Below are 12,873 nucleotides of genomic sequence, written 5' to 3'. Positions count from 1 at the left end.
AAAATCACAACAAAACAACAAAATAAGCTAGGACATCCATGTCTGAAACATTATAGATGATCTGGAAAATGATCCCTCTAACCTAGTGGTTAGGATGGTTAGTGGTCCTGATACTAATTCTCAGCAGCCAGGCTGCAAGCAACAGTCTCAAGAGCTGTCAGGGACTGCGTCGTGTCAGTCCTCTACCCAGCAGCACATCACACCTATCCTCTTTAGAATCTTCAGAGCATACATTTCTTCTTCTTTAATCTCATTTCACTTGACCACAGAGCTTGTCTCAGTTTCCACACATATGTAAGCACTTGCTTAACTTGGACGCATCACCAGTCAGACTGATATTAAATACATCGCTTGCCTTTGAGGCACATCCTTCCCTCCCAAATCCTGCCTGAACCCTCCAACTCTACCAAGCCGCGCTGGGGTTGCCTCCTAGGAGCTCCCCTACAGCCTTTTCAAAAGCAGTCTCTCCGATGTGAAAAAAATCATCCACGTGGACAGTCACTGTGCACCAACACATCCCCTCCCACCCCCACTGCGATGCAAAAAGCAGGTACAGATCTGGTCTATGAGGTTCCCAAAGTCCTCTCCTATAGACCCCCAGGAAGATGCCAGGAGCAGGCAGCAGCTCTGACAACACCCGATTCCTCAGGCAGTGCATGTTACAGCATCCCCCTGCATCTGCACTCTCTCTCACCTGCAGACACTGTGCACAGCAACCCATCTGTACTGTACATTTTTGTCTGGCAGATGTAAGATAAATGACTGCTACTTACTTAGGGGGTAGATGCAGCCCTAAGCAGTATAAGGAGCTGTGTAAATACAGAAAAGCTGCATTTTCTTTCCCTTTTTAGGGAATGGAATTTTTTTTGCCTCTTACCATTATTTCTCTTTGTATCTACTGTGTCTGGTTTTAGTCTCCTGGAGGAATATACAAAATCACTGGTGAAGTACAAGTAACTTGTTACTGCAGCAGCATACGAAAGAAAAATAAATACATGAATAAATATTTAAAAACAGGCACCTGATGTGCCTGTCAAACACTTAATCTGCCACTAGGTAAAATGTGAGCACGTAAAACATCCACTTGCATGCAGATATCCGGTTACTTCACAAGAGTTAGCATGCAGAGGATTTATTTGCTGGCATGTGCTACTCCAAGCTATGCATGTTTTTTTCACGTGCATGGAGGATAGAGGGAAATCACCAAGGCTCTATCAGAAGTCGAATGCTTCTGACACATTTGTTTTTAATTTCTATAAGTGGCAATACCCAGTTCAGATGAAGAATCTGTGTTTTTAGGCTAATCTGAATTTGGATCATTTTACTTACAAAGAAACCTACAATTCTAATCCATGCCTGGCAATTTCAGCTTAGATCTCAGCCCTATTCTTGGCTGCACTTCATGAGAAACCCCAAAGGAAACAGAGCCTTTTTAGAACAGTCTTTTTTTTTTTTCCTCTCCAGAAATAAATTAGTGTAAACATAAGTAAACACATTCACATGAAGACCTCAAATCACCAGCTATGAGGCTTAAATGGCTGCCTGGCTTTAAGATTTAATTATAAGTAAACTAAGGTTCTTCTACAAAAATAGTGATTTAAAAGAGAAAGAAAACCTCTTAGAATTTCCATTCAGGCTGATTACGTTACTCTAAACCTGACTCTGCATTCCCTGCTGTACACTTGCTCCACTCGGTCTCATTCCCCACTGATATAAGAGCAAAGATCATGAAGACTCTCTCTAATCTGGGCTGGGTTTTTTTGGTTGCTTTTTTAAAAAAGATTAATTCGACCTATTTATTAAGTCTCCAGAAGTGGAGTGCTCTCACCCCCAAAACTGCTAATCATTTTAGCATCTTCTGGAAGAGGCTTGGCTCCACTGTAATCAATGGGTGCACTGAGAGCTTTATGTCTAAGTTTAAATACTTGGCTAATCAGGATCAGGGAGCCTGGCACTTTGCAGTATCCAGCACAGAAAATGCTAATGTTAACCTTCTTCCAAATGAATGCTGGCATTGACTAAATGGCCTTTATACTAAGCCGTATTTCAGTAATAGCAGCGACATGTGCCATTGCTGCAGAAAGGAAGGTCTCACAGTGCAGACCTCAAGGACTGACACAGAGCAATTGTGAGAGCAAATCAATGCAGAGAGGGGTCCTTGGAGTAAAGCAGCAGACAACTTTCCACACTTGTTTGTGGGAGTAACAGAAGGATATTTAGCAGTCTGTGGAGAATTTGATGAATGCACAGTGCTGTAGCCTGAAATCTTTCATTAAAAATGTAACACGCAGCTTCATTTTGCAGCATGCCACACAAATATTTTCCTCAAAATCCTCCCCCTCCAAATGCTCACAGCACTTAATTTACAGCAGTCATTCAGGAGTTATCAAGAGAGGGCTACTCTTCAAAGACACAGGAAAGCAAAAGAGAGGTGGTCACAAAACACTAGGAAAAGCCTGATGACACAGAAACTCAAGCATACAATTTCTGGCAATTACTTGCTCAGGGGGTAGGTGCAGCCCTAAGCAGTATACAGGAAAGCTGCACTTTCTTCCCATTTTTAGGGAATGGCACGGGTTTTTCTGTTACGGTGAAGACACCATAAAAGCTTCTTTACAGATAACAAAAGCCAGGGACCACTACCTACCTTGGATTGCTAACAGCTAGCAGTTCCCTGGTGAAGGCAAACACCTACAGCCAGAAAAGAGATGGGAGAAAGGGGACTCTCATGTGTTTCCCTCACCACTTACTCACTACTCAGACTGGTGGGCAATGCACTTTTTACCCACATTCCTATAATGACTTTTTACCTACTGTGTAACTTTCACTGTCGTCTTCTTGACAGTTTAATCAAACTGTACAGGACCAAGCATGTGTTCATTTTACATCCCTCCACATCCAAGCAAAACATTGAGCCCAGGAGGGAGTAGGACCCAGTGTTTCAAACCTATCCCTCCTCAATGCAACTAGGCATTGTGGTGGCAAGACTCACAAAATGAGACCTTTAAAATCCTTCTATACGCATGTCTCTCATCTTGCTGCTCTAATAAGCAGTTCCATGCAGAGTCTCTCTCAATTACAGCTGGTGATACATTAATTCCATGAGTCATTCACCCAAATTTTCTGAATTTATATATACACTTTTAATTTACTTACCAAATAGGCATCTATACATCAGTCAGCAGTGATTGTATCAATGACCAGCAATACTACTTTTTCTCAAAAACAGCGCAGAAACGACACTGATTGCTTTCTCTGTAAATAACACAAACAAGACAAAACGCCAGATGCTAGCTAATACTAAACCAAATTCCATTGACAAAATGAAAAAAAAAAACCAACTGGGATAACTAAAATTACCAGTTAGCTTTTCGATGATACATTTCCTCTGTAAAAATCTGGAAGGGTAACCACAGACATGTTAGACCCTTCCTAGGGTTTATATCGGACACAGCTGTTCTCTTAGTTCAGCAACAGTGCTGCTTTACAAGAAAGACTGCATACAAGCAGTGAGCTCCAAGAGAAACAGTATTAAGGAAATATGAGCAGAAAAAGTTTGGGAATTTACATTTGATTAGGCACTCATTTATAAAGAAAATTTGCAAGGAATGTCTTCAATTTGCCAGTCATGTTTGGATTTTCTCTGTACTTCCCAGCAGGAAAGAATGTTACCAAGGTTTCTTAGGACAAAAATTGATCTACTGATATCTTCTCTGGAATCTCCGTGTCTGGATCTTGAGCCGTGGCTTTATGTTTTGTCTTTTTTTTAAATATCCTACTGCCCAATCCCCCCTCCAAAAAAAAAAGAGGTGGAGGGCAGCAAAGCAGTTCATTTTTAGGACCTATTAAGCCTTCTGACATGTCTAGGAAAAGTTAGCTAAACATATTAACAATACAGTCAGAGACATCATTTTGCAAATGAAGTTTGCACACGAAGGCTATCCCTGGGTACAGATGAGGTTTAGATGAAAGTTCAGAGTTTGAGTTAAGAACACTTCTACCAGCTACTTCATATAAGACTTTGGATGAACGTAGGAGAAGGCTTGTGGTACTGGATAGGAAAGCTTCAGCCTCAACACTGCTTTTCATTCAATTTCTTCTTAGTAGAAAGCAAACTGTGCATTTTGGTAAGGTTTTCTGGAGGGACAAGGAAGAGTTGAAGGGTGAGGTGGGTTTTTTTCAAATTTTTTTAGGCAATTTCTTGGGAAAGCAAAAAATTGCACGAGCAAGTGACTTTTCAGTTGAAGGGAGATGTTTTGCCCTACAGTTCCATGAAGAAAGTAAAAGTAACAGAAATCTCCAAACTGATTAAAAGCACAAAAGCCTGCACAGATATTTCAGCTGGGCCCACAATACTGTGCTGGCATTAGAAAATCAGCTTAAACTGCAACTATAGTGGCATTTTTTAATGAGAAGTCAAATGAATGCAGTTTGGAACACTTCAGTATCTTTCGGCCTACAAGCAGAGGGCTGTTTTTGGAGCTGGAGGTCTTCACAGCAAGTTTTGGTCCATGCAGCCTTAACAGCTTGGCAGCATCTGGCTAGAGGACACTGAGCCCTTGCCCCAGGTCCTCGTGTCCAATGCTGCGGCGCAGGTCTGGCAGGGTGTTGGTGCCAGGTCCCAGCTGGCTGCAGGCTTCCCCTTGCTGCCCTCGTCTGCCTGCCACGGGGCAGATCCCCTCTGGGCAGCCTTGGCCACAATGTCACCAAACCTGATGCACATGAAGAGCCATCAAGACCTTTTGTGTGAGCAAGTTCTCTTGGTAGCAGCAGTGCATCCCAGGCAGCTGGAGAAAGCATCACCTCCTGCCACCACTTCTGGACCTGAGGAGGAGGTCTGTCCACCACCCAGGCTCCTGGCGGGGTCTGCCCCACATCCCCCTCCCCAGCCTGATCTGGCAGAGAGGGAAGTGCAGCAACAGCAGTCTGCCCTGGCGAGAGTCAGTGTTTAACCACTTCTCCTTGGTCCTCCGGAGACTCGTGGCAGCAGCTTCTCCCCTCGACAGACAGATGCATGCATGACGCACGCAGGGCTGAGCAGCAAAGCCTGGCTCACATTAATGAAGGTAAAAAAACCTCAGTCCCAAAACACGCAGGGTGGTGCCATGATTAAAGCTACTTGACCCCGCAGGGCCTAACTGGTATTTTCATTCCTATGAAGCCGCAGATGACTCTATTTCTGGTAAGCCGTTAGATTCACACCAGAAGAACTGCATGGTATACGCTGGGGCTGATTAGAGTTGTCAACATAGGAAAAAACGTTTTGGTCTCTAAAACTCCTAGTCTCCTCCGTGGTTTCTTAAAAGCAGCTCTGTGAAAAGAGCTGAGGGATGGAGAAGCAGGAGGTGGTCTGTGTTTGTCGTCTGCAGTGACTGACACACACTGCTACTGTCAAGGCTTTTCCTCCTCTTGTGTCTACAGAGGCACCTCCAGCCTAAAGCAGCAAAAGCCCGTGGTCCTGCCTGGCCACTGCCAGCTGCCAGAACCCCCCTCACTGCCCAGCCTGAGAGGGCAATTGACGACCCTGCTAAATCTGCCCCTGTGCTATTCAGCTTCTTCAGGGGGAACAATGAGGTTTCCAGGCAACTTTCACAAAGCTGAGTAGTATTTATTGAAGAAAAAAAAGCATTTGTAGAAAAGCACAGCCGCAGAGCGATGAACACACAGACAGTTCACCCAGGCAGCCGCCACCTTCCTCCTCCTGGATGGACATCCCTGACAATGGGAGCTCCATGGCTGTCTTGTCCCCAGCTCACCTTACTTTAAAAACTTTAAAGTACTTTAAAAAGTCTCCCTCCGGGGACTGAGATTTATCATTTGACCCTTTGTTTGCTGTGGCCACTGGACTGGTACACAGAGCTGATGTTTCCCAGCCCCGGGGGATGAATTCCAAAGACTCCTTTCCCAGCGGAGAGCTTAGATTAACCACCAGCCCCACCTCCTGCCCTGTCCTTTGCTCCTCCAGAAAGTTCAGAAATACAGCTGCTAGCAAGCCTGTCAAAAACCATAAAAGTAGTACAATTAGCCCTGAAATGCTCTGTGACTGTGGCATCTGGTCTTAGCTACTACGACACTGACAATGCCTTCCAGCCTCGATCCGACAGCATGCCTGGGAAAGTCTGGCAAAGGTCCAGCTTGTGCTGTCGCCCTCTGTTTCTCGTTGAGAGGAGTTGCTCCATTGCGCTGGGGACACTTGAACTTCTAAGAGCTATTTGGCAACAGCCAGGTCCTGTCCTTGCTCTCCCTCTTGAAGTTACATCATGCGCCAGTTACACCAGATCTTCTGTTTGTCTCAAACACAAGCATGTGGGTTTGTTTTCCTTCACAATGACCTCACAGATTTTTATACACTTCGTAAGTTTTCTTTCTGTCTGTTCCAGCCAAACCAGTCCCAGTGAGCTGTTGTTCAGAGCACTCAGTTCTCCTTTTCATGCTGTTCATTACAAAATTTTGACAATTTTTTATCTGCTGGTACAAAGGCTGCCAGGTTCTTCTCTGGTATCTCTGGTTTTCCTTGCAACAGCTCTTACAAAATGCCATCTCTGTGATTTCTATTAGCTGGTACACTAGAGCAGGACGTAGGTTAGATTCTCTGCTGTGAATTTACGAATCGGAAGTTAATTCAGAAAAGCCTTTTCTTTGTTCTTTGGCATCCAGTACACAGGGAGTATTAAATATAAAAAACAGATAAAGTAGAAATCATCAGGCAACTATTTGTTTACAGTGCTCACCTCTTTCATTACTATCTCTATCCCTTTGTTAAATCATGTTTCCACCAGGTTCAAGCACACAGACGAAAGCACTGTGATAGCTCTTCCAGCACAGCTGCTTGTCCTGGCAGAGCACATCCCAAGGCCGCTTTCCTTCAGCAAAAGAATATGAAGTTTCACTCCTATAGTATTCCACTGCAATATGTTGTCTGTTTACCTTGCTCATTGCTCCTTTCTTTCATTTCTTTATGTGGATGCATCTGGTGTGATGTGGTGGAGTATACCTGTAACGTACCACGAGCTCTGCTTTGTATTATGTATTGAGCTTGTCTCAGCCTGCCCAAGGCAAACCTACTGATCTGCAGTCCACACGGCTTTGGCACTTTTTTGAAGAAAAATCCATCAGATTTGCAACCCAGACCAAACTGGCCCTGTTGGCTGCACCCTACAGGGGAACCACCATGAGGAAGTTGGTGAGCTAGACCATCAGACAGAGGACTTCTCATCATGTTTTTAGAGAGAGGGTTTCTGGGCCATGCTTCTCGTTGGATCAGAAAGACAAGCACAGTCACGAGGAGTAAGAGTTTGAGAGGGAGAAGAAAGAGACGCTTCAACTCAACCAACCGTGATTTGGTTGCCGCATGTCAGGATTTCCATTAATCTGGAAGATCATGCTTTTGTGCTTCAAAAGCAAAGACTTCTTGCTTGAGAAACTTCCTCAGTATGCTCCAAAGAGGCTAAAATAAAAGCCCATGGTGCTCTTCATCTAAGCAAAACTCTGAAGCCAATTTGCACTCAGCCAGGGAAGTGATAAGGCTCTGGTCGCTACAGCCAGTGGCCCCAGAAGGGAGAGGACAAGTGAGCCTTGGAGCTGGGATGAGCAGGAACAAGAATTTGCCCAGCATGACTTGGCTTGGGTGCAGGAGGGAGTGGGGTCACAGCACACAGAGAGTCATGGGCCAGGCTGCAGCACTCTCCTTGTGGGAAGAAAAACCCCTCGCAGGGCAGCCTTCTGGAGCGCATCTGCAAACTGCACTCCATGGAAGATGATAAAAGCAACACTTTTCTACTGCGTGGATCTGCTGTCTCTGGGTCTGCCAAATCGCTTGGCCTGCTGCACTACCCCAAAAACCAGCTCATCTGCCTAAACACTTGTCTGCCTCTCTCAGCTACATCAGATCGACTAATAAAATGTAACCTTTGCCCACAAGCCTTGTCCCTCCAAGAAAAGTTATAACGTGCGTGGACTGTATGAATTGCATTTACTCCGACACTCACCCAGGCCCTAGTTCCTACCTAGACTGAAATATACGGTTTCAAAATATTTGAAATATTTGGTTGCACTGGCTTCAGAAGTTGAACTCCTGTCAGTTCGGTTTCCTGCTTTCTGTAAGCTTGGTGGTTTTATACACTTTTTCTATATCAGGATCATTAGGATGACTGGCAGGCTCATGGTGGGCTGATCAGTGGTCTCATGTCACAAAATACAAACAGAACTGCTAACAGATGAGGTACATATTTATACCCATGCCCTGAAATAGCTGGCTGCAGAAAGTGCTTACAGGTGAGCTGATCAGAGCCTGACGGGTGCTAGCAGCTGCTGCTGTGGCAGCTCCTGTCGTGGTTCAGCCCAGCGGCAGCTCAGCCACCAGCCCAGCAGTCCCTCGCTCCCTCCTCCTCCTCAGTGAGGTGGAGAGGAGAAAAATGTGACAAAAGCCCCGAGGGTTGAGATAAGAACAGGGAGAGATCGCCCATCGACCATGGCCCTGGGCAAAACAGACAATGTAATTCTTGAACAGTTCATTTGGAGAGGATAAACAAAGCCGGATCTTAAGGAGACCTTAAGATCCCTTCTTCCGGCTCTACCTCCTCCGCCCAGCAGTGCAGGGGGACCGGGAATGGGGGGGGTTGCAGGTCAGTTCATCACGTTTTTTCTGCTGCTCCTTTCTTAAAGGGGGAGGTCTCCTCACACTCTTTCCCCTGCCTCACTGGAGCCCCTCCTCACATGAAAATAGTCCACAGACTTCTCCAACGTGAGTCCTTCTTGCAGGATGCAATCCTGACCCATCAGACTGCTCCAGCACGGGCTTTTCCCATGGAGTCACAGCTTCTTAGAGCGCAGCCACCCACTCCAGTGTGCCGTTCCTTCCCATGGACTGCAGGTGGATTTCTGCTTCACCGTCAGTCTCCAGCAGCGTCAGGGTCCTTCCCATGGAGACAGTCCTCAATACCAACCTTGGGTGCAGGCATCTCTGCTCCAGTGTGGGGTTCTCTAAGAGCAGCGGGTGGATCTCTGCTCCACCGTTCATCTCCTGGGGCGGCAGAGGGGCCGCTGCTGTCTCACCATGGGCTGCAGGGGAACCCCAGCTCCGGCACATCTCCTCCTGCTCCATCTTCACTGACCTGGTGTCAGTGTGGCCATTTCTCTCAGATCTCAGTCCTCTCTCTGCTGCAGACACACCAGCCCTGACCATCCCGATGAACCTTGGCAGTCCCGGCAGGACAAACTCTGCCCAGTGGGCACCCTGGGAGTGGGCCACTTCAGTGCTCTCCAACCTGCACCACTGTAGCCATCTCTAGTCGCATGGCAGTGACCCAGTTTGGGCAGCTGACCACTCGGGAGCCCAGCTCTCCACCTTCCACCTCTCTTCAGTGCAGGTCCAGCACAGTTTGGGCTCCTTTGTCCCCTTCTTAAATAGGGCATTCGCAGAGGCACTGACTCACTTGGCCCTGGCCTGAGGCGAGGGGGGTCTGACCTGGCCAGAGGCTTGTCCGACTGGTTTTGGAGCCAGGGAACCTTCCCGCAGCTCTTTACAGGGGCCATCTCTGCAGCCCCTCCCCTGCTACCAAAACCCCATCACATAAACCCAGCACAGCCTCTTAGCTGCTGCTGTGTTTACTCAATGGCCACTCTCGAGTAATCCACACTGAGAAAGCAGCCGCAGTGACTCATCTTCTGCCCCAGCAAGCTTCAGCCTGGACCAGGAACATGCAATGGAGAAGATTCAGCATGTGCAACCACAAAACCTGCAGCCAAGAAACACATCTATTGATGCTGAACATGACAACCACCAAGACGTCGGCTAATATTGCCTGGAGCTCTGCAAAACTGCATCCGGCAGTTAGGCACTTCAAAGATCAACATTGGCGGCTTCAATTTACCAGGGAGTCTTCTAGGCTTGCAGTCCTGCACACCATTCCTGCCTGGCAGGTGGCTGGTAGCAACTGAGGATGTGTGTGAGTGTGTACAGAAAGACTGAGCCAAATATCACAAAATCGGAGAATGGGGTTTTTCAAGGGTTTTTAAAAATAGAATCATAGAATGGCATAGGCTGGAAGGGACCTTAGAGATCATCTAATCCAACCTCCCTGTCATACGTAGGGACGCCTCTCAACTAGACCGTGCTACTCACGGCTCTGTCCAACCTGGCCTTGAACACCTCCAGGGAGGGGGCATCCACAACCTCTCTGGGCAATTTATTCGAAAATCTCACCACCCTCCTACTGAAGAATTTCTTCCTAAAATCTAATCTAAATCTGTTCTCCTTCAACTTAAACCCATCTCCCCTTGTCCTATCAGTGGACACTCTTGTAAAAAGTCCCAGGTTAGACAACTGTAATCTCTAAAACATCTCATGAACATTTTAGGGGAATGGAAAGTAGTTGTACATTTAATCCTGAAATCCACATTTGCCCTTTGAGCTTTAAGTATAACCTGTTGAACTGTCACATTCATTAGATATCGAATCCCTGTGTCCCGAGGTTTTTGTCAAAGGATTTTTCATTCAAGTATAATACATCCAGCTTCCTGCCTCTTCCCTTCAAGCAGGAAGTAAACTTCAAATGATACACATCCATGCTCCATGGTAGGGTACATCCATCAGAAGCTGAGCACAGGGGCTCTGGTCATAACGCTACTCCTGCAAGGGAGCTCCTTTTGACAAACATGAATGATGACTTCTGGCCGAGCATCCTTAAACAGAAACCGTTAAAACTGGCAAAATTCAACAACACATTGATTTCACAGGCCAGGAGGCCTGGAATTCAACCCATTAGGCTACTCTGAGCTTTGTTTTTTGTCTTCTATTTTTTTTTTAAGTGAATAATTTTTAAAATATGAAATGCTACAAATCAAAAGGCAGGGATGAAAGCTTGCTCTGTTTTTTCCATAAACTTGCATGTACTTACTAACTCCAAAACGATTTTCTAGTTTTCACAGAGATTGTAGAAAATTGCACAATGATAAATTTACTGCTGGTTTCAAAATGCAGAAGATCCCAAAGTATTTTACAGGATGCTGTGGGCCTCTGTGAAGAGGGGCTGATGCCTCTCTATTCTACTATTGTCTCAGCCTCGATAGTTGCAGTTTCTAGTACCACTAGAAAGAGAATCAGTTGTGGAGCTTCAATTCCGAGCACTACATTCGGACTACCCAGAACTATGTTTCTAAGGACCATTTGGTGTCGAAAGCAAAAGACACCTCCTTGTGCAAACTCCAGCCTAAGGAAGAAATGGATGCCAATGAATGTTATGAATGTTGAGGCATATAGGAGATTTAAGGATCAGCATTTTGCTTTCCGCAAGGTGTCTAATTGCTGACCATAATCAACAAGAGTTTTGATACATTTTAGCTTCCCTGGGCTTTGTGTTTTAATTAAAACAGCCACTCAAAATCTTCTTCGGGACTGAGTCCAAGTCAGTGAACCACCTTACACATCTGAATTCATCTCAGGCCATCAGATGTCACCCAGCATATGCACCGGACTCCGACATCTGTCTGGCCCCATCCACTCTTCACATGTCTGTCACGTCGTGGCGGCCTCTCTGCTTCCCCTCGCTAGGCAATGGTCAACAAACGAATTCCTTCAGGCAGCCCCTTCACACGCTCCCCAGCTGCCCAGGGACAATTGTCATCACAGATGCTCAGACTTTATTCTTAACACAGGCCCCAAATATTTCCATGTTTATTCTAGGCGACTTTGGAAGCGAAAACCTACTGAAACTTTTGGCAAATTCTAGGACTTACTGCAGTGCTATTCCAACAAATATCCAGTATTATCCTCAGGCATTTGCTTGCAAAGGCATGTAGCATACCCCGGTCAAGCTATAAGACACATTTATCAAGACAGAAATAGCACTTGAGATATAAACTGGTCATTGGAAAAAATCTATCAGTCTGACCCTGCTAGTCCGTGACACTTCAGGATATCCTCACTGGCTCCCATTTCACTGCCAAAGTAAGTAAAAGCCTGTCAAAACTTTCCAAAGTATTAGAGTTTATGGGCTCTCATTAGATTTTTTATTTTTTTTTCCCCCCTAATGCATTATTAAGGCTATTAGGCCTCATTCTACTCACTTCACATCCTAAATATCCTCGTGCGATCACACAGATGTTAATGACGTTTAGGTAAATCCATGAAACACCATTTAGATTCACTTACCTTGATGCACTTGGGCTGCAAGATCTCACCAGGCACTTAACATTACCCCCAGGGAGCGGTTCCCTTGCAAAGGTACGCCCCAATTTATTGCTCAGAATGCAATTAAAAGACCCCAAAAGGCCCCAGCAGATCCGACTCTGCAGCCTCCCAGCTGGCTGTTGGACAGTGGTCACAGATGCACACAAGAAGAATCAAGTGTAAAACAAGCATATTGAGATACAACCCCCCCCTGTGTCCTCTCAGTCCCCGCCACCATTTCTCGGCACGGAGGGCTGCCTGCACCGGTTGCGGTATCGACTGTATCAACAGATGAGATCGACTGAGCAGCATGTGCCTTGTACTTATTCTGCATAAAAATAAACTCTGCAGAAAATAAACCCTGCAGAAACAACTCTGCTTTATCTGCCAAGCTTTGTGTGGTCTTTCTAAAAACAGTCCATTTTTTCCGAGAAAGCCTTTCGGCGTGTCGTACTTGCCACAAAGTACAGTTCAGAAGTTATCTGAGACCAGGCAAATGCTGGAACGCTTGAAGGTGTTGCCGAAGTTCATACAGCGTCAGCAAACGGTCCCAATGCATTTTCTGTATGTTTACGGTTTCCCCAGGAACAGTGAATTCTCTGCTGGAAAAGCATTTTCCACCAGCACGCAGCCTTTGCGGGGGGAGACCGGAGCCAGGGGCTGGGGCTGGGCATGCGCGGGTGCTGCCGCATGCCGCCCTCCAC

At 46.1% G+C, this 12,873-nt stretch overlaps 1 protein-coding gene across 1 annotated transcript in view; it reads right to left on the bottom strand.

Moving 5' to 3' along the window:
- Nucleotides 1-12,873, bottom strand: part of MAMDC2 (MAM domain containing 2) — a 66,372-nt gene that overhangs the window by 30,973 nt on the left and 22,526 nt on the right. The window lies entirely within an intron of this gene.

The sequence above is a fragment of the Tauraco erythrolophus genome, chromosome Z (genome assembly GCF_009769465.1).
Source record: "Tauraco erythrolophus isolate bTauEry1 chromosome Z, bTauEry1.pri, whole genome shotgun sequence".
Classification (NCBI taxonomy): domain Eukaryota; kingdom Metazoa; phylum Chordata; class Aves; order Musophagiformes; family Musophagidae; genus Tauraco; species Tauraco erythrolophus.
Note: the sequence above shows the minus strand (reverse complement) of the source record. Positions and strands in the feature narration are given on the sequence as shown.